Source organism: Antechinus flavipes, chromosome 1, assembly GCF_016432865.1.
Source record: "Antechinus flavipes isolate AdamAnt ecotype Samford, QLD, Australia chromosome 1, AdamAnt_v2, whole genome shotgun sequence".
Taxonomy (NCBI): domain Eukaryota; kingdom Metazoa; phylum Chordata; class Mammalia; order Dasyuromorphia; family Dasyuridae; genus Antechinus; species Antechinus flavipes.
In genome coordinates this window covers 88,418,773-88,423,201 of record NC_067398.1, presented here as the reverse complement: position 1 = coordinate 88,423,201, position 4,429 = coordinate 88,418,773, and positions in this window count along the sequence as shown.

The following is a 4,429-nucleotide window of genomic DNA, read 5'->3' as shown; positions in this document are numbered from 1 at the left end:
TTTGGCCTGTGGCCAAAAATATCATATCCAGCAAAATTATATATAATAACGAATGGGGGAAAATGGACAATCAATGAAATTGCAGATTTTCAGGACTTTCTATCAACTAAACTTGTACTTAAAAAATTTATCATATAAGAGCCAAGGAACTCAACATGGACAGATTGTTTATGTTTTTATTTTTACATGGGAAATGTATGCCATATATTTAACATTGACAAGAATAGGGTAGCTCAAAAGAAAGATTGGGATAAAGTTAAGGTAAAAAAAAATAGTAATTTTATTATGCAAATGCGGTGTAGAGGAAGAATGGACACAGAGGCAGTAGAGGGGAAAGGAGGACATGTAGCTCTGAAAACCTACTCACATCAGAGTGGGCTAAATAGGTAACAGTATAATGAAAGGAATAGCATCCTCCAGAATCTATAAAGAAATAACAGGGAGAGAGAAAGACAGATGGGGAAGCTAAGGGAGTGGGAAGAAGACAAGGGAGGGATCCATGCGTGAGAAGAAGTTAAATAATAACAAGGTAAGTTAAAGAACAGAATGAAAACAAAGAGTCATGAGGGATAACAAAAATGTGTGTGTGTGTGTGTGTGTGTGTGTGTGTGTGTGTGTGTGTAGGGATGGGGGGATGATGATGTGTCTATGTGTATGTATTTGTATGTGTACATATATATGTGTATATATATGTATATGCATATATACACATATATACACATATATATGTGTATATATATGTATACACACACACATCTGTTTTATAAATATATCCTTTTTTAACTGTAGCCTATTTGGGGGAGAATGAAAGGGGAAAAAAGAATAAAGTAAAAAGAAATGAACAACAGAGAACAAAATTCAAAAGGAAGTAAAGAAAAGATGGACACTCATGAATTTCTTCTACCAATATATATCTATATCTATAGCCATAGATATCCTTTCTTGAACTAGTAATTTGTTGTTATATTTTGAATCCTCCCTGATATTCTGGAGAGCATACAACAATATTCTTTTTTAGTTTGTGTTGTTTTGTTTTGCTTTGAATTCCTTTTCTGTTTTTCTTTTTTCTTATTCTGTTTGTTAAAGTAAAATAAACTTAAAAAAGAAAAAAAGTGGACATTATATATACATATGTATATGCATGTGTATTATATATATATGTATGCATATACATATATATATATATAGAGAGAGAGAGAGAGAAAGAGAGAGAGAGAGAGAGAAAGAGAGAGAGAGAGTGTGTGAGTGTGTGTCTTAGAGAAGAATTCTTGCTTAGTCCAATATCAGCCCAAGATTTTGAGAGAACAGGTTTTTAATTCTCCTTTTTGATGCAGAACTAACATAGATATTTAAATCCCATATCATCAATAGGCAATACACATTTGTCTCATAGCATTCAAAATATCTAATTATTGAGATTTCTTAACTATCAATGCAAATTCTATAGAACATTCATATATAAATTAACTTCTTGAAAATGAGACACTTTAGCATCTTTGCCTTCTGAAAGTCCTTTTCTGTCTGAGATTTTGCTTTGTCTGATATCTTCACTGTGTTTTACTGAGATATTGCTTTCTCTCAGATATTCTCAGAAGTAATTGTTTTTTCATTTAAATTCTGAGATGGTATTTTTTTTTTGGCTAGTGCTACTTTACTGCTCTAGCCAAAGCCTTCTTGCAGGAATGGAATGGAAGTTAAGCAGGATATATTTAGTTTATAAAGATTTTTTCAAATAATTTGATGATAAGGCAATAGTAGCAGAGGAAGGTACATTTGGAACTGGTTGAAAAGCAAGAGACTATTTAAACAAGAGAATCAATGATTATTTAATGGTTTTGACCTGGAAGATGGCCTTTGCTATGATTTTCTCCATTTCTGTGTTTGACCTGAAACTGTTAAATATTTTTAATCAGTTGCTTAATAAAGGCATATATGAACTATTTATTAAAATTGTAGAACCCATAGTAATTAAGATTGGGTAACATGTTGAATTGCAGAATAGAAAAATGGATCTAAAACATTGAATAAAATCTAAAAATTAAAATATATTTGATGAGAATTTAAAGTATACATTATATGCCAGACGTGCTGGGTTCTAGATGAAAAAAAAAAAAGATTTAACCCTAAGGAACTTACATTCTACTTTGTGAGTAATACAACATGTACATAGATCATTAATATAAAAATAGACAAGATGAATACAAAGTAATTGGAGAAGAGAGAGCTAACTGAAAAATAGGAACATGCTCTTGGTAACACTTGAATTAAATCTTGAAGAGATCTAGAGATTGAAAGATGTGGAGATAAAAAAAGAAAGCATCTAATTCCTGGGAAACAGTGGGGGCAGAGATATAGTTGTGGTACATGAAAAGTTGTCTATTAAAAACAAAAAGTAGGAAAAATTGGGTGGAACAAAGAATGCATAAAGTAAATCTTTGAGAATGTCAGGAAAGATAGTGTGTAGAAACAGAAAAATTAATAAGAAACTTAGCCAACATAAAGATAAAGATTTACACATGGGGAATCATGTTCTCAGGTACCAAATGGAATGAGATCAGATTTGTAAAAGATTTAGAGAGTCTTGCAGAATTTAAGCTCATTATAAATCAAGAATGTGACAAGAACACCAAAAGAGCTAATGTAATGTAAGGCTACATTAAGAAAGTCAAATATCCAGGCCTAGGGAAGTGATAATAATACTTCACTCTCTCCCATTAGGATCCTATTTGAAGCATTGCATTGAATTTTGACCATCACATTCTGGGTTGTACATTTATAATCTAGAGAGTATCTAGGAGAAAGAAATTTGGGAGTTCAAAGTACTTAAGATATTTTCATATAATAATAAAGTAAAGTGACTAGAGAATACAGAGAGAAGGGTAATAATATACAACTGCCTGTATCTGCAGTGTTATTATTTTAGGAAAAAAAAACCATTTTTGTTTGATTTTAGAGAACAGAATCAGAAACTGAGGTTATGAGTTTCAGAGAAGTACGTACATATGGGGTTATTACAAGGAAAAACAAAAAACAAAACTCATTGTAAGTCTTCAAGGAAAACCTGGATAAGAACTTCTCAAGATATTTTATGTAGGAACTGAATCTCATGTCAGAGGTTCTTAATTTTTGTTGTTTTTTTTTGTTTGTTTGTTTGTTTCATGGACTCCTTTGGTAAGGGCTACAGATCTCATCCTAGCTTTTAAATGTGCAAAATTAAGATTTTCATATGTGTTTGTAATATAATATAATAAAATAAATAATTCATAATTTTTATAAGAAAATATATATTAACTTATAAAAGAAAACATTAATAAATTATATGTATACATACATACTTATAAAGGAAATAAATTATATTGAAATGTGGTTATCAAAATATATTTTTAAAATCCAAGTCCAGAGACACAAGGTTAAAGCCTCCTGTATCTGGTCCCTGACAATTCTGGGATACTGTTTCCTCTCTTCTAGGGAAATTTTGTATTTCCTTATTCTCTGTAGCTTGTAAACCTATATTCTCAAAAAGGGATCTTCTGTAGAAGCAGAAGCTTCCACTGTTTTTGTAGCTATTTGTGCTTATATGTTTCTCTAAACCTTAGACCTTATTCAAATATTACAAATTAGTAATTCCTTTATAATTTTTTTGATTTCATTAAGAAAGTGATAGAGAAAATGTTCACAATGAAAATTCAGCCTTGAATTATATCCTTTGGACATTTCCCACTTTTCTTCCCTTGAAAAACTGTTTTTTTAAAACATTTATCAGCTCACCCTTGTATTTAGTGAATGCAAAATTTAAATGCATAGATGAAATTATTTTGAGTTAACTATTTTAAAAGTTATTACTTTAAACCAACACAGAATATAATACCTAAGAAATATCTAGACCTCCTTCCTACACATATACAGAACAATGAAATTGTAGATTTTTGTGTTTGCCCATATCTAGGCATACACAATTGTTATTCCTGAATGCCGATTTACTATGCACACTATAGGTTTCTTTGAATGAGTGCCCGAGTATGTATGTTTATATAACACTGTTCATCATTAATCCATTTCATTGCACACTAGACTAAATACAAATCATTTTTATTGAAAGATTTTTGAAAGTATGCTTGCCGGATATAGTGAAAACATTTTGATGACAAGGATTCCTTCCCCCCTTTTTTTTTTTAAAGCCTTTGGGTCTCATTTGGAACTTGGCATATACCAAAAAATATTAATAAATGCATATTGCTTGTCAAAGTTGCCAGTCAGAAGGACATTAGAAATCATCTTGTCCAACAATTATTTCCTCAATGAGAAAACCAGGTAAAAAATAAATTACCTGATTTACCTATTTGAAATTTGATTGAGGTCCTTGATCTCTACATCAAGTTCTCCTTCCTCTATGCTTACTTATCTTTCAAATTAATGATTAAGACATGAG